The following is a 22,456-nucleotide window of genomic DNA, read 5'->3' on the forward strand; positions in this document are numbered from 1 at the left end:
CTATTTTTTACTGTCTCCCACCTAAATTAATGCCAATCCCAATGCAATTGTATGAGAAAAATACATTTTCCCGATTGCTGTGGTAAAATCTCCCTCTCAGGTGCTCCCGGTTGTTCGCATGTCTAGTTATAATATGAAATTATTCAAATTTTTCCCATCCACTCTAATGACCTATCACTTCCAAACCTATCTGCTATCTAGAACACAGCTGTAAAAAATCAAGTGAATTTCATGAACTTAAAATTCTACTGATTTGCGAAGCATGTTCAACTAACATACTGTAAATAACATATAAAGACTGCACATAGTCAAATGAAATGCATGCATACACTATGTTCAAATATCAAACAAGAATACTACCACAAAAACATAAAAATCAACGTCTACATTAACATTAGTGCTATAAACACACACAGTTACTAACTTCTTCCTTTTACAATTGCAGTGAAGACCACTCTCCTGAACATCAGCAGCATCTAAACTACAAACAACATATCCGAAGAAACCTGCTCATTCCACAAAAAAAAGTACGTACAATACTACCTTTATATTCTTACTGTTCCTCAAAGACACTGGCCCTCATTACAAGTCAGGCGTTAAGGGTTTAACGGCGCCGTCGGCGCCGTTAACCCTTAACGCCTGATTCACACTTTAACGCCTGCTTTTTGCAGGCGTTAAAGTCCAAGGCGCTAAGCGACCTTGGTGCTAATTACGGCACCGTAATTTACGGTGCCGTAATTAGCGCCTTCCCCATCCCCATTATGCCTTATGGGGCAAGAATGGGAATGGGGAAGGGCAAATGGTGAATGGGGAATTACCGCCCCACTCACCTTGGAATGGGGCGGTAATTCCGCCATCCACCATGGCGGAATCCGGCATGGACCATGGTGCTAATAGCACCATGTTCCACCGCCTGACTTGTAATGAGGGCCACTGTGTGGTTCATTCATGTAATTTGCGCACCAAAAAAACATTGATTACTGAACCATTCCGCCAACAAATCCACATTTATTTAACAGAGATTAGCAGGTAGAATGGCACACAAAACCCTGTTTTTTTGGAACACAATATACTCAACCCTTAGAATATTAGTACTACAAAACAAAGAACTGTTTTAATTTTATACCATTACGTTTACTATTAATGCTTCTCCTCACTTTCTACTCTCATCTGAACCGCAGTGTAGTAACATACAAACAGAAGAATAGCCTTCCCAACTCATTGCAATTGCCCAATGCACATTCACACACCACCACATACATCTTTCCCATCAAACTCCTACACGCATGCACAGAGCACACATACATTGCAAAACAAACCAACCCATACCTTCTTTTTTTTCAACAGACCCCAAAGAATGCCTACCAAAAAGCAAGTCCGTAGAAAGCAACGCAGAAATAGAGCAAATGAAAATAAAAGTGTCCAAAATAAGAATCCATCTCTACCAGAGTTTGTACAAAACGTTCAAACAAAACAGCTAATGCAGTCATTTAATGAAACAAAAGAAGCTTCTAGTACAGAAACTTTGCCTCCTTTATCAAAATGTAAAACGAAACAGAAAGTGATTAACAAGAATTCAGCTACCACTACTGCTAACATTGCTCCTATAAATCTTGATGTAGTGGCAAGTAACCATACCAATAAAAGTATTTTAGCAAAAATGTTACGCCACAGAGTCCTTCAGAATCTGATAAAAACAGGAGAAAAATCATGCACAACCCTTAAAACCTACCGTAGAAAATTAATTCTAGAAGCTCTCGTAGACAGTGCAACCCTTCTCAAAAGGAAGTTATGTATTTTAGTTTTAAACAGGATGAAACCACTAACAAAACTAAGTACTAAACTACAAAAAAACGCAAAGTCAACAAAAATGACCTCTTAAATATCTGTGGAGGTGAATGGAGTCACACCACATGCACAGAACCATATTTTAATGAAGAAGCATACAAACAAAACCAAACAAACACAATTTCCATCCATAGCAGTGGGCGAGGTTATGAAAAAAATAATAATACCATCAGGGAACAAGAAACATTGCTTACAAAAATATTCCCAGAAAACTCAGAATTACCTCTCCATTCGACTGAACCAGAACATCCAGTATACAAATGGCCGTGCACGTCAATGTGTAACATTCCCAACAAATCTTTAAAATATTTACGCCAGTTCCTCAATCATTATGTGAAAGGTAAAGACAAAATCAAAATGAAAGTGCTGCAAAATATGGATACCTGTCCAGTGCGCAAATACACAGGTCTACAAGGATATTCATTAGCCTGCATTTCAGGACCTATTTGCAAAAGCACCTTCCATCATATGATATCAACACATCATTCCATTGTAAGATATCTAGTCTATAAACTGTACTATGCTAAAAGTCCTGCTTTAAAACTAGCCAATTTAAATAACACTCTTCTACATGGTACACCCAAAGACCTACAAGAAGAAATCGACCGTATCCAGAGAAAAAAATTTGGAAGTGAAAGCCACTTACAAAATGCAATAGCTTTAGAACAGACTAGCAACAATTTTGCACATGGCAACCTTCTACTACACACATACAAAAAAGAAATACTAAAATTTAAAAGTACATCCGCTGAAGTACTAAACCATGTGTGTGTGTCTTGCCGCAGAACTTTTTACAAAAGTAACACAACAACTATAGACGTAACATACAAAATAGAAGACAATGAAGATTCCAAATGGTTTGAATTAGCTCTCTACCTTTTAGCAGAAAACAAATACAAAATAAATGACCCCTTAATACTTTGGAGTTACTGCACTACAAAACTTGACAACAACCAAACTCCGTCGCGTGCTATCATAAATAACTTCGAATTATTCCCACTACCAAAGCACCTGCAACAACTCAATTTATATGACAGCATCATAATTCAAACAGTACACCCATTTCAAGCAATAATACGCCTTCAATCAAACACAGCAAAATTAGCTCCCTCTGAATTGGTAAAAGACATTTGTGGCAAAGTAGTTTATTTACCATTAGATCTGACAGAAAATGTGCACACTCTAGGAGTGCAACGTCCAATAGAGCAATCTTTTTTTTTTTTTAATTTTCCTTTATTGGTTTTACAAAAACAGAAGAGAAAAAAAAACAAAAAAAAAGGGCAAACAGTATTCAAAGAAAATTGTACATCGTCCAGGGGTACATGTCAGAGAAACAATGCAAGGTAACAAACAATATTAGAATGGCTTAGTTTCGTGACAGTTCCATTTGCCTGGGTATGTCTCTTACACTGTTCACCCCATCCCACTCCCACCCCCCTCCCCCGCTTGGGATAATGTACATCGTAAGTATAATCATTTAACATAAACATTGGGAGCACGTATTTGGCATAGTGTAACATCTGTCATCACTGTGGCTACTGAGAATGAGTCTCTGATCCTTTGCAGTGTTCTTTGGAACTTGACATCACTAAGTTAGGCTTCTGAGGGTTCTTCTGACTGGGAGTCTGTGATAGGCGTGATGTGTTTATTCTTAAAGTCCGTCCATAGGGTTTCACATTTAGCTGATTTATTGTGCAGGGAGGCTGTGATCGTTTCCATCACGTAAACGCTCGTGGCCAGTTTAATCCATTCGTTTTTCCCTGGGGTTAGAGGAGACTTCCATTTGATCGCTGTCAGGGCTCTCACCGCCAACAGCAGCTGTGGGGCCAGACCTCTCACCCGGAGCCAGTCTTCATCGTCTCTCTCAAGGCCGAACAACACAAGCAGTGGGTCGGGCTCCCTTTGGATTCCATCGATCTCCTTAATCCATCCCAGGACCTCGGTCCAATGCACTGTGATATGCGGGCAGCTCCACCACATATGCCAGTAGTCAGCAGTTGATCCACAGTTCCTCCAGCATCTCGGGCTCAATGACTGGAACATTTTAGAGAGTTTAAGTGGATCATAATGCCACCTATGTAAGAGCTTTATGGCATGGAGCTTGTACTGATTGGACAAGGAGGCTTTGGGTGCAGCTCTGCACATTAAGTCCCATTGGTCGGGGAGTATCTCTTCACCAAAGTCTTTTCCCCACCTGGCTCTGAGGGGGTCTGTAGATCCACCCCCCGCCGCTATTAGCGTCTGATACATCACAGATATAAGACCTTTCATTTCCGTTCTGGAGTCTAGTAGTTTCTCGAAGGCGGTAAGGTCTCTCTTCAGTTTCTCTCTCCAACCAGGTTTCGTTAGCACCCCCTTCAATTGGAGAAAGTGGAATGTCGATAAGTTACCTATCCCCAATGCTGTGGTTAGGTTCGGTAGCGATATGAACGAGTCCTTTCTTTGGAGTTGACCCACCCTCTCCAGGCCCGCCTCGTACCATGACTGAAACCGGTCTAGATTTGGAATATGGTCGTTTATGCCAGGAGACCACAAGTGACTGAGCGGGGATGGCCAGATTGTGACTTCTCGCATCTCTTTCCCAATGCGCCATATGCTCCATATGGTGGTCAGTATGGGATGGTGTTTGATTCTCCTCTGGACCCTCTGATAAGGTGACCATAGCCATTCCGCTACCGTGGCGGGGGACATGTAGTGATTGTCCATCTGTACCCATTGCAGGTGTTTGTGGTCTCTAAGGTGTGGAATCAAGACACGTAACTGGACGGCTTTGTAGTAAGTAGTTAGTTCGGGAAGGCCTACTCCTCCTTTGTCTTTGGGGAGTATAAGTGTGTCATATGCTATCCTTGGTCTTTTCCCCTGCCAAATGAATCGCATCATGATCTTACGGGCCTCTGTGAAGAATTTTTTGGGCATCTCAATTGGGAGCATCTGGAAAGGGTAAAGGAAGCAGGGGAGGCACACCATCTTGACGGCGTTGATACGCCCCAGCCAGGAAATCGTCAATTTATTCCACTTCTCAAGATCTGCCTCGAATCGTCGGAAGAGGAGGGGGAAGTTGGCCTCATATAAGTCGCTTAAGGATCTAGTAATCTGAATACCCAAGTATTGCCGTTTCGTATGCTCCAGATTAAGCCCGAGTGATAGGAACTTGGCATTGTTCTCATCGGGGGTGCCTTGGAGGGGGAAGAGAGTGGACTTTGATTTGTTTACTTTAAAGCCGGAGTATTGGCCATATTCTTCTATTAGTTTTAGGGCATGGGGAATAGAGTTATTGGGTTTGGTCACGTGTAGAAGGATATCATCTGCGTACAACGCTGCCTTATATTCTGTTTCTCCCAACCGTATACCCTCTATTAGGGGATCTTCTCTATGTTTTTGGGCCAGGGGTTCAAGGGATAGTGCAAACAAGATCTCGGATAGGGGGCATCCCTGTCTAGTTCCTCGCTGTAGCGCAAACCACCTGGAATACTCCCCGTTCACAAATATCGATGCTTTGGGGGAGGTATATATTGCACGTATCCCATCGCAGAATTTGGGGCCTATCCCTACTTTCTGGAGGACTGCTCCCAGGAAATCCCACTCCTCCCTGTCAAAGGCCTTTTCTGCATCAATGGATAAGAGGACCGGGTCCTCTGGTAGATTGTGTGCTGCGTGAATGAGGTGCAGAGTTTTACGCATGGTGTCGGCACCTTGCCTCCCAAGAATAAACCCAACCTGGTCGGTGTGGATCAATTTAGGCATTAAGGTTTCCAGTCTTGCGGCCAATACTCGAGCATAGATCTTGGCGTTGAGATTGAGGAGGGAGATGGGGCAGTATGATCCGCATAATTTGGGGTCCCTACCTTCCTTAGGGATGACTGTTATGAGGGCTTTCTTGAAAGATTCCGGGGCAGCCCCAGTGTCCACTATCTCATTAAAAAGTTCCGTGAGGAAGGGAGAGAGTTGGTCGCTAAAGGTTTTGTAAAAGCCTGCCATGAAACCGTCCTCCCCCGGGGATTTCCCTAGCGTTAATCGTTTGATTGCATCTCGTACCTCATGCTTGAGTATTGGAGTATCGAGGAGCTCGGCTTCTGAGAGTGTTACTGTAGGCATGTTGATTGAGGACAGATAGGAGGATATGTCAGATTGGGTAGAGATCAGCTCAGAGGTGTATAAGTTTTGGTAGAAGTTGGCGAAGCACTCGGATATTGAGCGGGGGGGTCGGCCGGGGGAGTAGTGGGCTCTGTTATCTCTCTCACCTTACGTTCTTCCCTCCGTTCTCTTAGCCTGGCAGCTAGTAGTGCACCGGCCTTGTCCCCTTTCTCGTAATATGTTTGCTTGAGGAATTTGAGTTTTCTCACCACCTGGCCATGTTCTAACAGTCGTAGCTCTTCTCTTTTACGGTGGGCTGTGTCTAGTTTGGTGGGGTCTACCCCTGCATTATCTCTTACTTCCGCTTCCAGTTGGTGTATCTCATTACGCAGTTTATTTTCTATGATCTTACGTTCCCTCTTTTTAGAGGAGCCCTCGCGCATCAGTACTCCCCTCCAGGTGGCCTTCCCAGCCTCCCAAATTACTTGTTTGGAGACCTCCCCATTGTTGTTTACCTTAAAATATTCTTCGATCTCGGTCTCCATTTCGTTTTTGAACACTGCATCAGTCCAAAGGGTGGATTGCAGCGCCAAGATCCCCCAGCGACTGGTAGATCGGTCCAATTGACATCTGCTAAGACCATATCATGATCAGACCATGTTATTGGGACGATTCCAGAGTAGCTCGTGGATTCTGAAAGGTCAGGAGAAAGGAATATGTAATCTATCCGTGTGAGTGTGCCATGGGGATGCGAATAAAAGGTGAAGCCACTTTCGTCCGGGTGTAGAGTCCTCCACACGTCACGTAGGTCGTATAGATCCATCATGGTGGCGAATTCAGTACGGTTCCCTTTGTGTTGGGTCCTCAGGCCCGGCGTGCCTGGTCTCCAGTCCACGGCGGGGTCTACCCATTGGTTGAAGTCACCACCTAGGATGAGGTGACCCGCGGTCTCTAGCACAATTTTGGGGATCGTCTTTCTAAGGAATGCGGCCTGTCCGCTGTTGGGTGAGTATATTGTAGCAATTGTGACCTGGACTCGTGCAATTCTCCCCACTATTAGAAGGGCTCGACCACTCACATCCGACCAAGTCTTTTCCAATTCAAACCCAACTCCCTTCTTGATGAGGATTCCGACACCTGCCTTTCTGAGTGGGCCGGAGCCCCAGTATTCCATACCCTCGCGTCTTCCCAGGATTCTTCACTCCTCTCCCCTTGCAAATTTCGTCTCTTGAATGAGAAGAATGTCTATGTTAGATCTACGGAATTCTCTGTGGGCCAGTGATCTCTTAGTAGGAGAGTTCAGTCCCTTCGCATTGACAGTCCCAACTCTCAGGAGACCCTTGTCCTTAGACTTCTCAAGTGATGCCATTGATGATTTGGGTTCGAGGATCGCGCATCTGTTGCGGCCAGATAGGTTTGCCGATTCTCAGTGACATCTGAACGGTGACATTCCGGAGTGCGCCCAATGATGCGTATATATTTCCCAAGTGTCTCTGACCCCTCACCTGAGCTTGGGAACTGAGGGTGCTGCCTGGGCAGCTGTTGACGGCGTCCGGTACGGGCCGGATGACATTGTGCGGCCCATTGGCGGACCATCAGTGGGGACCGTTGCTTCACGGTCCCGGTCGAATATACCATCACAACTTAAGGGTGATCCCCCTTTTCAGTCCCCCCCCCCAAAAACATTGTAAAACTTCAACATTTCAACAGTAATGGCAACAAGCATATAAAAGTGTAACGTTACGTGCGTTTCCGGGGCCTCCCGCGAGAGTTCACATCGTTGCTTAGTCCAGAGGGGTGCCCCGCCAGCGGTGGCACCCCAACGACAGATATTACCTTTTCGGAGCTCTGCGGGGGCCGGTGTCTCGTTCTTCACCGGTGGTTACAGTTCAGCAGTGTCGTACACATTTTTACACCCTTACTCCTTGTCAGGCATGTTGTTGGCGCGTCTATATTTCCTCGATCCCTTCACCCTATTCCGCCTGGGGCCCTGGAGCTCCCACTGTGGTCCCGGCTGCTCATTGTCACTTCCTTCGTTGCCCTTCGAGCCCGTGCCAAGAAATTCAGCGATGCAGTCTTTGATTTCGTCCTCAGAGCGTAGCACGATATTTCTGCTCCCATGCTCAAAAGTAAGCGAGAAAGGGTAACCCCACCTTTACCATGTACCTTGGTCCTTGAGTCATTTCGTAAGGGGTCTGCAAAGGTGTCTGAGTGCCAATGTTAGTGACGATAAATCTTGAACGATCGTGATTTGGATCGCCCCACATTGTGAGTGGGCGTCCGGATCTGGCCTTCAACCAGAATCCTGGTTTTGTCTTGGTAGCGATGGAATTTGGCTAGGACGGAACACGGGCCGCCGGACGGTCCACCAGCTCTATGTATGCGTTCGATCTTGGGCTCATCAATTTCCTCATCAGCGGTGAGTATTTTTATGATATCATATATGATATCTCTGAGGTCTTTTTCAGTTTCTCCTTCGCGCTCTGGGATACCGAAAAAGCGGAGATTGTTCCTCCTCTCCCTATTTTCTAAATCATCCATCTTGAGCCGCGCCTCAACCTCTCTTTTTTCAATGTTACGAATCCGTACATCCATCTGAGTTTCAAGGGTGTCAATCGACGTCTGATTATTCTCCACACATTCCAACCGTTCCTCAAATCTGTCCATCCTCTGAATAATTTTATCGATTTTACCGCCTAGGTTGGCTCCCATGTTTTTTATCTCATTCAGTAATGTGGTAATGTCTCCTTTGGTGGCAGCAGCACTCTCCTCCGATGAGTCAGTGGACATATTTACTGCAGGCCTGCGTGGCGGGGGGAGAGGGTCATAGGCAAATCTGGCTAGTTTGTGAAGTGGGTCCATGCAGTGCGACCCGGGTAAGAGGAGGCACACGCCCCTGAGTAGGGGGCCCTACCCTCTATGAAGACATGCAGGACTGCAGGTTCAAGGCTGTCTTCTAATTTCGGTATCTCGTGTTGGTTGACGTGAAGCCATCGAAAGTTTAGGTGACCAGTCTATGGGGCGTAGGACAATGGCGGCTATTTGTTATTTAGGGGGTCCACGCGGCCTAGTCAGGATCGGGGCCACCTAGGGCGCTGTACGTCTATGCCGGGCGCTCATAGGTGGGGGGACCGGTTCAGTCGACCGAGTGACGGGCTTCGGGACTACGAGGAACCTTGATCTCATCTGGCTGTGTAGGCCACGCTCGGCTTGGGGTGCGGCCTACCTCCTTGGCAGGTCCTTCTGTTGTTCCACAGGTCAGGAGTGGGGGTCCGCACTGGGGAGTCAGCGGGGGCACTCCAACACTAAGGGCTACAGTCTGGGGGAGACACGTCGACGGGCAGTCCAGAAGTTGAGTGTTCTCCTCTAGGCAAGCCCGCCTTCCAGCGCGGCCGCGTCGGGTCGACTTAGTTTCGTTTTCCAGCTTCCGACGAGGTGAAAACTTCAGATGGGGTTTTCCTGGGCTTCCCAGCCCCGATTTCGGTCGGGTTTTTCCCTGCTCCGTGGGGAAGTGTTCCGACGCCTTATTCACGGGTTTGTCGCCGTGGGTGGGGTCGCGACGTGGGGGCCCAAGTCACTTCGCGGACCATCGGCGACGGAGCTCACACGGGGTAGGCGATCATCCGTGCGCCCCCTGGTGGCCAGTCCTAATAGAGCATTCTTTAATTGTCTTAATAAATGGTGTACCAAACAAAAGACAAAAACATTTGGCAACAACTCGTGGACTTACATAAAGTTAGAAAAGCATTGCAATATCTAAAAGACAATAATGAGAACTACAAAGAAATAAATATTGAAGAAAACTTAAGGGGAACAACTGAAATAATTCAAGAGTCACCAGGAACTGGTTAATTTGAACTTCTGGATCCTGCTGCAGTATCCAATATTTTAGGCCATTATACAATTCATCCATTGCACGCTAAAGACAGCATAGATGATGCACTAGAAACATACCAAATGCGACAAACCAAAGGATCACCAATGAACATATGGGAAAAAAGTATAGAAGCACATTCTTTTCCTCTACTATTTCCTACTGGCAATGGAGGAAGGTACGATGATAGACCCACTCAGATAACAGCATCAGAATACCGCTCATTACAAATGTATTCTGAAGATCCCAGATTTAGACAAAATGTGGAATACATATTCCACCTACTCTTTGAAAGTGAACTAGCAACTCTATGTTTCAGAGTTGCACACATATTGAAATCGGGAACCCACTTTCAAAATATGTCAGCTATGCAATTAATACAAAAAATGCAAGAAAAAGATGAGGTTTTGCAATCAAGCATTACAAATCTGTTTGCAAACATGCGTGGTAGGTAAGAATACTGGTTCCGATGTCACGGAGGTGTACATTGCATGATCAGAAACCTTGGACCACCCACTTGGTTTGTTACATTAAGTTGTGCAGAATATGCATGAGAAGATGTACATGATTTCCTACTCATATCAAACAAAAACAAAACAAACATAGATATACTAACACCTGGAGAACTTTGCTCTCTAGATCCTGTTAATGTTTCAAGATATTTCCACCATCGTTTCATTGCTATGCTACACTTTATTTGTAATAAAACTGTTCCTCCCCTCGGAGAAGTGCAACACTTACTTTGGAGAAAACAATGCCAAGCCAGAGGAGCACCTCATATCCACTTGCTTTTATGGATTAAAGATGCTCCTAAATTTGGTCAGGACACTGATCCCACTGTTTTGCAGTCCAACCAAAAATATGTCACTTGTGAAATCCCTGCACAGACGAGACATAGTGACCTAAGTGCACAAATTGTACAATTTCAAAGTCACAAATTTGGCAAATATTGTCGTAGCAAATACAAAAACAAAGGGAAATACTACACCAAATGCCGCTTTGGTTTCCTTAGACCAGTTACAGAAACAGGTGAAGTGAACAACTTCATGTCTTCAGTTAGACATAGTGTTAAAGGTAAACCACCTAAGAACACGCATTATATAAAACGAACAGAAAAATCAAAATATATCAATGATTACAATGCAATCATTGCCCTGTTATGGAATGCAAACAAAGATGTTCGGTACATTGCAGACAATTCCACTGCAGTTGCACGATATGTTACAGCCTACTTAACAAAAGCAGAAAAAACAGAGCTTCAAGACCTCTGGAATGACCTATCATCAGACAAAACACTATCTCAGAAATTGTATAGCTTAGGCATAAAAAATGTTCTCTCATAGAGAATGTGGCACCTACGAAGCTGCAGATCGTTTAACCGGTACTACTTTGTATGGAAAATCTGAAAATATAGTATGGCTAAGTCTTGGTCCTGCTAAATCTAGAAAATGAGTTCTCAAATCATATGACAACATAGAACCAATAGCCAAAAATGATCCCAACAGCCAAGACATTTTGAAAAACAATTTACTAGACACCTACTACCCGAACAGGAGTACCACTTTGGAAAACATGTGTCTATACCACATAGCCCAAAACTTTGCATACAAAAATAATATAAAACCCAATGAAAACAAAGGTAGATATAGAGTGACAGATTGTGAAGGCAGCTTAGTGAAACTTACCAAATGAAGCTTAATTAATCATATCAAATTGTCATTAAAAACTCCTCAACAGAAAGAACTATATCACATGTCCTTGCTACAACTTTTTAAACCATGGAGAAAAGAAGAAGAGATACCAGATAACTATGACTGCTATGAAGATGCTTTCAAAGCAAATGTAAGCAATATCACTGATGTGAACTTTATGCAGTACAAAACAATGTTGGAAAATAAACAGCTTACAAGGAGAGGAAACCCGGTACACAACTGTCTAATCAGAGTTAGCAGTGTATACTTTGTCTGTATCCGGGGGGATAATACTCAAAGTATAGGAAGGCAAAGCTACATGGCAGGTACCAGAGGTATTTAACACTCAAAACAATCTGAGAGGGAGGGACCAGTCAGGGTAAAAAAAGGGTAAGTATCAAATTTTAATAACAATAAATCGTAAAGTTTAAAACATCCAATTAAATAAATTGGTCCACAGTACAAAAAAATAGCTTCCAATGTATAAAACAACAATGAGGAATACGTAGCAGGCTTAGATAGCCAGTTTCAAATGGTGTTACAGAAAAAAACAGACACAGACGGTACTTGTAAAACAAATAGTATAGTGCTCAACACAGTTTAGATAAATGTGTCATAGATTATGATCTCTGCTTAGAGTCCAGAGACTTGTTGGGGAAAATGAACAGCAACACGAAGAAGAACTTCAGGCCCAACTAGATAAGGACACTTCCGACAGTAGTCAACCTTCTGTAACAGGAAGCCAAGAACCACTGGGCCAGCCACGAATAGCAAATGAGGCAGAATTAGCTATGACAGAAGTAGAAAACACCATCTGTCACTATGAAGAAGATACAGAAGACTTAACTGTGCAACAATCAGAAAATAACAAAGACCAGCGCACCATTTTTGAAGAAGTAACTAAAGAAATTGCACATGGTGTACAACACAAAAATAAAGAATGTACCTGCCAAAATTACAAACCTATACTGCTATACGTCAGTGGTGAAGCTGGTACAGGCAAAACATTCTTAATCAAAATCATCAGCAAGTTCCTTCAACAATTGACAAACAACAAACTGTCAGCTGTTGTAACTGCCCCCACAGGCTTAGCTGCCTACAACATAGGCGATGTCACTTTACACCGATTACTACTCCTTCCAGTAGAACACCAAAACGAATTAGACTATTACAAACTGTCTACAGAAGCTGCAATGGAACTACGCAGAGTATTAAAACAAATGAAAATGCTACTAATAGATGAAGTGAGCATGGTCTCCAACTTAATGTTGGCTTTGATTTACCTCAGATTGCAAGAAGTACTTAAAACAAACTACAAAGAACTCTTTGGAGGAAAACACATTATTGTTTTCGGAGATCTTCTTCAATTGACACCAGTGAAAGGTGAACCTATTTTTAAACCTTAGGACACAAACTCTGCCGTAAAACTGTTGGCAGCATAGGAAATGTCAACCTTTGGCAACATTTCCAATACAAAGAATCAACAGAAAACACGCGCCAATCTGCAGACCTCACCTACGCCATCATTTTAAAAAGTATTAGAGTTGGTGTACTATCTCAAGAAGCACAAACAATATTAAAAACCCAGCACATCTATGCACTTTATGGTGATAACTCATGTGCTACTGATGTTATGGAACAATTAGTGCATAAAAATGTCAATTGTATGGCCTTTATGCCAAGTCTTGCAAGCTGTTCCAAATTCAATGAAACAATGTTAAAAAAAGAAATGCAACCAATAATTGAAATCTGCTCCACAGACAAACTGGACGTACATGCTATGACACTACCAATGAGTCAACAACCCACAACAAGACTAAATACCTTAGAAAATTCTATTTCCAACTCAGCTGGGTTGGAGAAAATATTAAAATTATCCTTAAACTGTAGAGTAATTCTTAAAAATAACCTTGACGTGGAGCAAGGACTAGTTAATGGAGCACTGGGTACAGTTGTTGGCTTCCAAACATACCCACGTGACAACAACATTCAGTTTGTCAATATTCTCTTTGACAAACTTTCAGAAGTAAAAAGGATAGGGCGCTCAACAGCTCGATTCCTTCTCTTCAAAGACATGTATGTACGCAGAGAACAATTTTCTCTAACTCTTGCATATGCAGTCACCATTCATAAATCCCAAGGTCTTACCCTAAACAAAGCATTGAGAGATATTGGTAACGCAGTCTTTAAAGAAGGCATGATCTACGCAGCACTAGCACGCTTGCGTACACTTGACAGTCTATTTTTAATCAACTTTGATGCAAGTAAAGTAAACGCTGATATTCCTTGCATTCTAGAATACAATAGACTACTTTCACTATATACCAGCCACCTAAAAGCATATCCTGTTCCACAAGAAGGAAAACGTTGTAAAAGAAAACTAATTCAAACTGAAATGCAACAGAGTCTGACTGCAAATCCTCCAAAGAGAGTAAAAGAAGCTAATACTTCATCAATTACCATAACCATAGAAGAACCTGTTAGTCAAAGTAACTCTGGTACTTCTTCAAAGAAGCAACACACACTCCGAAAAAAATAACTTGGACACAGAACTATCTGGTCCATTCAAATTTTCAAATGTAACTGGTGTAAATTGTTACGCAAATGTAGCAATGAATATTCTATTTCAATTTCCACCAATTGTTCACAACATTTACTTACACAGTACAGGCCAATTGTGTTTGCAAATGTTAGTCCTTCATAGAAATGCAACAAACAATCCTTCCAACACGTATAGTGTTCACGGAAGAAGACAAGAATTGAGAACTGTGCTGGAATGGTGAAATTCACCATAAACTCACAAGAAGATCCACAAGAATTTCTAATGTACTTACTACAAGTACCGGAAAACAAAAACATACCTATGAATGAAATCTTCCAGATTTCATACATGTGGAAACATATATGCACTCTCTGCAACAATGTGATACAAGAACAAATCTCTAATGAGCGCTTTGTTTATGTATCCTTACATAATTGTGAACCCATTCCATTTCAGCAACTTGTACAAAATGCAAACCATGGCAGATTATGTACTACCTGCAATTCAGATAATTGCTCCACCTTACTAATACAAACACATAGTAACTATGTAATACTAATGTTTCTACGTTACTATGCAGATGGTACCAAAAACAACTGCAAGCTGACTGGATTCACACACGGTCGAGTATCACTTGGTAAGAAAATGGTTCGAATGTAATGATAGTACCATTACTCTAAAGCAGGGATTAGCAGCAAATCTTACAAACGCTTATTTAATCTTCTTAAAACCAACATTTTATAACTAATCTGTACTTCAACATTAAAAACATTCAAATAAAAAACTATAAACAGTTTGAATACGCCAACAGGTATCTAACTGGCCCAAGATTCTACAACAACCAAACAGATAAATGAATATCACTAATTTGTAACAAAAAATAGACAGTTAGAATACGCCAACAGGTATCTAACTGCTTCAGAAATCTGCAACAAAAATGTGGATGGTTCAAATGTAATGATAGTACCATTACACTAAAGCAGAGATTAGCTGCATATCTTACAAACGCTTATTTAATCTTCTTAAAACCAAAATTGAATAACTAATCTGTACTTCAACATTAACAAAAATTCAAATAAAAAACTATAAACAATTAGAATAAGCCAACAGGTATCTAACAGGCCCAAGATTCTATAACAACCAAACAGATAAATGAATATCACTAAATTGTAACAAAAAATAGACAGTTAGAATACGCCATCAGGTATCTAACTGCTTCAGAAATCTGCAACAATCCAACATTAACCAGAAACAACAAGTGAACACTGAAAGGAAACAAACAAATAGACTGTAGCATAAAAAAAGGGTTTTTTTTAATCCGACAAGGATTTTTTTTTCCACAGACCCAATGATTTGAAAAACAATTTCACAGAAATTGAAATAGAATATTTCCTCCAGGTACCAAACTCATGTAAAATATATATTGAATCTCAACGAATGAAACAGTAAGCATAATTTCAAACATCTGATACATATTTGATTCTATGGGTGTATCTATGGGTGTGATATGCTGCAGTGGTTGTGGCCAGGGCCTAGAGCCTTGGGTATATGGCCTACGGCCTGCGGCCATGCACCCAAGACTCTAGGCCCTGGCCACAACCACTACAGCATTTCACACCCATCGTGGCTTATAACTCGTTATAACACCCATAAAATGAAACATTTTAACTGCGACAAATACTCAATTTGCACCCAAGACTCTAGACCCTACCCACAACCACCTAATAGATATTCGATTCTATGGGTGTGATCTATAGGTGTGATATGCTGTGGTGGTTGTGGCCAGGGCCTAGAGTCTTGGGTGTATGGCCTACAGCCTACGGCCTGCGGCCATGCACCCAAGACTCTAGACCCTGGCCACAACCACCACTGCATATCACAACCATGGTGACTTATAACTCAGTATGACAACCATAGATTGAAAAACATTAACTGCGGCATATACTCAATTTTAAAGTCTGCTGACACCACACGTGTCCTTAGAACAGTTTCAACGTGCCTGCACACAGCAAGGACAGGAATACTATCCTTAGAACACCCCTTATTTTCAGTAATTACGAACATCCCGGACAACGTGGGCATGGCTAATACATCAGTACACCTGCCACCTAAACAAATACAGCATTTAACTCATCTCTTCCTCCATAGACCTCCCCAAGCACTCTTGCACACCAAAACACTCCCCAAAACTGCATTTCGCCTCTGTTTGCCACCGAGCTGTCGGCGGATCCAAGATGGCAGGCACATCGGAACAATCTGACACACATCACACCTCACTCCAGCCAATCGACGGACACGTTGCGTGTCCGCAGACATGATGCGAGCCCATTTCCAATCGGTGTCCTGCCCGTTGAGCGAACAGGGAAGTGTCTCCACGGAGCAGAAATAGATATCACTAATTTTTTTAGACCTACTTTTTGATCATTTTAAAGAAAACTACTGTACAGATTTTCACCAAATTTACAAAAGCACACTTTCGGGACCAAACCGCTGCGCCTGCCACAAATTTGGTGAAAATCCATCCAGCGGTTTCCTCTGTAGTCGTGCGTATAATTTTTCCCCCATTCAGTCTATGGGAAAAAAAGAAGTTTAGGGTCCCCCCTTATAACTTTTCCCCCCCTGGACCAAACCTCACCAAAGTTTGCATAACAATTCAGAGTGGGCCATACACTTTTTGCACTTTTTGCAGAGTTTGGTGAGGATTCGTCCAGGCGGAGCGGAGTTATAAGCCACATGGCCACGGTAATATATATATATATATATATATATATATATATATATATATATATATATATATATATATATATATATATATATATATATATATATATATACACATGTATATTACATGGACGCGGTAGCGTCCAAGTAGTTATGGTTAAGTTGGTGTTTCCATAGGAAGAGCATTTTTTGGGTGGCTTATAACTTCGCTCCCTCTGGACGAATCCTCACCAAACTTTGCAAAAAAAGTATAAGTTAGAGGGGGGTCCCAAAACTTCTGTTTTTTCCCATAGACATAGTGGGAAAAAACTTTGCGCACGCCTACAGCCCAAACCGCTGGACGGATTTACACCAAATTTGCGGCAGGAGCGGGGCCTTGGTCCTGAAAGCGTGTTTTTGCAAATGTGGTGTAAATCCGTCCAGTAGTTTTTTTTTTAAATGACCAAAATGTAAGGCAAAAAGATTCGTGATATCTCCGTTCGCTCCACGGACAGTGCCCTGATTGGCCGAGCGACTTGCGTGATGTCCGCGGACATGCAACGTGTTCGCTGATTGGACGGCGTGGTGCGTGAAGCGAGTCAGATTTTCTGTGGCGCCCGCCATCTTGCATTCGCGGACAACCGCGGACAGCGTGGTGAAACTTGGATTACAAATTGTATTTAGTGGAGTGTGTTGATGTGTAAGAGTGTTTGGGGAGGGTGGGGGAGTCTGAGATAGGTTCAATGTTCTGTTTTTTTTTATGTGCTAGACACTTTTGTTGTGTTCGATTTGTCTGCGGACAACACGGCTGTTCTGAAATGTTTTATATAAACTAAATGGTTGGGTGTTCTGAGGACGGAGTATGTGTCCGTTTTGTTCACAAGCAAGATAAAATTGAGCTAAGAACACTCGCTGTGTCCTTAAATGTTTGTACATAAACAAAATGGGGGTGTCCTGAGGACGCTGTCCGTATTGTAGTCTGGCAAGTTGAATGTGTTCTAAGAACACTAGCGGTGTCCTGAAATGCTCTGATTACTTACAGATAATCTTCTTTACTCCTAGTCCTACTCTTCCTCGTCACAGTACTGACGACCCTCCTCATCCTCCCTGCGGGGAAGGTCCCATGTACCGGCTTGGCAATATCAAACTGAGTGATGTAGATGTGGGGGAGGAGTTATAGGAATTTAAAGAAATAGAAGAAGGTCCTGTTTCGGAGGCAGGGGCCTCATGAAGTAAGTACTGGGACAAGGAAGAGTGGAAGTGGAGGTAATGTTTGCAATTAAACAAAATGGGGGTGGTCTGAGAACGCTGTTCGTATTGTTCGTTGTCAGGTTAAAAGTGTTCTAAGAACCCTCCTTATGTCCGTTGACATTACAATTTCCTATGGCTCTTACCTGACGTTTTGTCCACTAAACAAACAATAAATCAGGCTGCTCTGTGCCGACATTATGTGATAATCCTATTACTTGCCCCATCGACCTGGCTGACCTGCTTTTTCGACACTAAATCATATCTCCCGCCCCTAAGCCTGACATTATCAAAGCATTCATATTCCCCGTCTCTCTCTGTGACGTTACAGGGTGCGTAGCCAAACACGCCCAGTCGTCTCCAGTCCTAAGCGACTTTACACAGAATCCGGAAAACAACACAGATCATCTCACAACACAGCGCACCACAATTCGGAATATGAAACTGTGATTTAAAAGCAAACAGCAAGATTGTACATTGCATAAGGTACTTTTATTTGACATCAAATGTTTAGAGAATATTCAGCGATTTGCATTTGTCTTTGCTGTTGATCCGCAAAAGTTAATCTTGAGTCACGCGCTGTTCCTTTGCGGTACACAGGGTGTTGGTTTATGATAAAAGAAGCACTATGGTTGAACTGATAATCGAAAGGCTGTTCCAACAACGAGGCATTAGACCACCATAATGGTTGGTATGTTGCTTCTAGCCGCTAGTACCGCATAAGGGCATATTGGTACTTGGCGATTGTCCAATAAGATGGTGAGGGTCATGAAGTTGTTTAGAAGTAGCTGCACCTGGCAGTTGAAGAATCCGTCGGCCGGGGTCTGAAAATCGTGGCATTGACAGTAGGGAAGGATGTACCTGTTTTAAAAACATAAATTAGTCTCACGAGCTGATCTTCATTAAAAATATTCATTTTATTTATTAGGGCATGAAACTATTTGCTAGCGAGGATAGTGCAACGGAGTATGTTAACTTATTCCCACTAACCCACCCTCTCTCCTCTGACTTTTTCAGAGCCGTCTGAGCGCCAGGGGACCACTTCGGTGGTGATAGTGCATGGTACAAAACAATATGCCACATTGAACGAACAAGTACAACTTAACTGGGTTTAACGCCACGCTATTGTTATTATATTCCGGTATAAAATAATCTAAAGGGTTACTTAGATTATATTGGCATTTTCCATTGTCTACACGTAATGCAGTCCCTAAATATGACTCTGTCTGTGCCAACGATCTTTCTCATAGTAATATAATATATAAAAGCGGTTTAGTTTCAGAAATTTCATCCTTATCGTCTGTTACGTTTTTGAACCCCACCTTCAAAAGAAGTCTTTTGGCACGATCCCTGTCGGTCAAGGTAAAAAAACAATAGAACCTTATAGTGCGAGTCGTGGGCCACTCCGGCCCGCGAGCAAAAAATGTAAGCAGCTGACCTTCAATGTGAACAAGCATAAATACTTACTTTGCAACATTCTGTGTAAAGCCATCCCTGAGAAATTGCTTTTTACACTCCATCTTTGTATATTGTCTGTGTGCTAATGAAAAAAGTTTGTTAAAGGGAGTTTATGGTTAACTTGCGCTACTAAAAACCTATGAAATTCAGTAAAAAAATGTTGTTAAGGGGACGTTATGGTTAAGTTGCGCTACTAAAAACCTATGAAATTCAGTAAAAAAACGTTGTTAACGGGACGTTATGGTTAAGTTGCGCAACTAAAAACCTATGAAATTCAGTGAAAAAAACGTTGTTAAAGGGACGTTATGGTTAAGTTGTGCTACTAAAAACCTATGAAATTCAGTAAAAAAACCTTTGTTAACGGGACGTTATGGTTAAGTTGCGCAACTAAAAACCTATGAAATTCAGTGCAAAAACCTTGTTAAAGGGACGTTATCGTTCCAAGTAAAACCGAAAACCCCCTGAAATTCGCCAGTTATGGTAAGCTAAGCAACCATAACTCACGCCACCACCGTGCACTGCTAAGCCTAACACCCAGGACATCAAAGATGACATCACAAATGTCATTGATGACATCACTGATGACATCACATGCCTGACATCCCCTTTTTTCCTTTCCAGACATATCTAGGCCACATGATTTTCTTCAGTAACAGTCAGGAACTAAAAATTGTAAATGTACTATATTTGTAGACTTATCCTTCAAGTATGTTCTTACTATAATTCCCTTATGGTCCACTCATATCATATGAAACATATACATAGGGAAGACACAACCTTGAAAGACAGCAATCCTTTTGTGCTTTAAAATTATCAGTAGAGTTATCAGCACTTTCCGATAGTTTTGATGTTTTTTTATTACTGTACTTTCCCTGTATATGCTCATATTTGTATATGTTGTACTCACACTATTTTTATTAGGATCCAGACACATCATGTGATATATATAGATAGGGTAAGTAACAGCTTACCGAAAGCGTGCTTTTGTGAATTTGGTGTAATTCCATCCAGTAGTTTTTTTAAAACAACCATAAGTAGGTAAAAATAAATGTGTGATATATGGGTTTGGTCCACGTACTCACTTGCCTGTGAAATCCGCGGACGGGAGTTTGATTGGTCCAGAGGGCAGCTTGAGGTCTGCGGACATCGGACACCCCCGTTGATTGGATGGTGAAAAGTGTGAGGTGCCTCATATTTTGTGAAACGCCCATCCTGTTGGATCCACGGACAGGGACAGCTGACCGCCGACATTGCACTGGGGAAAATGTCTGGAAAATACATGTTGGGTCATTTGGTGATGGAAAGAGGGGCTGGGACGGGTGGGGGATTCGAAAAAAGATGATATGGGTCTTATTTTTGTAGGTTGAAAATGGCCGGGGAGGCATCATAGCTGTCCGTGTACACCGTGGAAGTTCGCAGACAGTGCTGTGAACGGGTAGCTTGGGAAAGACTTTTAGGGTTATTTATTGCAAGAAGAGGGAATACAAATGGTAGGGAAATAGAATGAAGGTAATGTGGAGCTGTTTTTATAGGTGAGAAAAGGAGTTGGAAAGTCTGCTGAGTCTGCGATCAATTTCGGTGTCCGCAGACAACATTTTGAGTGCAGGGGGGTCAGGGTGAGTTTTATTACTTGATGGTTCATGGAACGTACTTCTCACATAGTTAATTGTATTGTGGTGGCTGAGGCCAGTGGCCAGATTCTGGGGGGGCATGGCAGCAGGCCATGGCCTGAAGAATATGTGCACTGGGCACAACCACCACAGTAATAATATGTGTATAGTAATTATAGGTAATGTAGTGGGAGTAAAAACATATTGTAATATGGAGGAATGATGTAATGAAACTGTGTAGGGTACTTATGACTGTAGTACAATTGAGGATAGTGCTCATAGAATATATATTTGACTATAATTGCTGTGGTTACTTTGTGTTGTAGCGTTATGAAGCGGACTCCCAGATTTATTTTCTGCGGAAAAGAACAGTACACTTGATTAAGCAGGATAGGGACACCAACACCTCTCCTTGTGATTGGTTACCCATCACTCATTCCTTTGCCCCACAGCCCTCTTTCCATGACCATCTGCCAAGGAGTAATTTGAAACTGCGTACCTCACTGTGGTTGGATTTTATTTTCCTGTATTTAATTGTAATTCCATATAAGTTCCAAGCAAGCAGACAGGTGCCTAGCTCGCTGGCCTTAAAATAATCTACTGGTCCCATTCCCATGGTCATGTTCTCCTGGGAACAGTGAACTTGCAACATTTCTCCAGCACACTGCTGTAGCTGAGCCCTTGAGACATTCATAGTTACACAGGATATGAGACCTGTGGCTGCAAAAGGACAAATGTTTTATTTACCTGAAACCTATATTCCAAAATTGATGTTTTGATGTTCATATTGTGATACACTTCTTTTTCTACCCACTACCTCTGCCCCTTATCACTATCCCCTGTGTGCCCCTCTATCTCATGCCCCATTCTGTTCCCCCAATTCCACCCTTCCTGCTGCACCTGCGCAAAAGTTACACAGTGCAGCTGTCAATGGTGTGATGGCCACCAGGAAGTCCCCCTCCCCTTCCAGGCTGTGCCCCATCAGTTACGTAATTTATACGTGCACCCCACTTGGCAGTGCTGAATTTGCACCTTTACCGCAAGATTCATACTCACTCACAACAACTTTTTTTTAATGGATGACACTTTCTACAAAAAACTGGAAAGGGCTTAGTCAAGAAAATGGCACCACAATGTGCAAAACCGTTTATAGCACAGCGTCAGGAAGAATTCCTATAACAACAATGTTAGAATCCACAAACATACTAATGATGCAATGGCAACATATTGATTTGGATAGAATGTGAAGATTCTCTTATACAATTCCATGACTCAATCAATACCTTCTAATACCATATTACATTCACAATGGACTATTCCAGGCCAAGTATACACTTTCTGGATACCACTATCTCTGTTGAAAGGAACTGTCAGCTAGAAACATCTGCATACAAGAAAACCATAGAACAGG

The sequence above is a fragment of the Ambystoma mexicanum genome, chromosome 9, assembly GCF_040938575.1.
Source record: "Ambystoma mexicanum isolate Mex_15411 chromosome 9, UKY_AmexF1_1, whole genome shotgun sequence".
NCBI lineage: Eukaryota > Metazoa > Chordata > Amphibia > Caudata > Ambystomatidae > Ambystoma > Ambystoma mexicanum.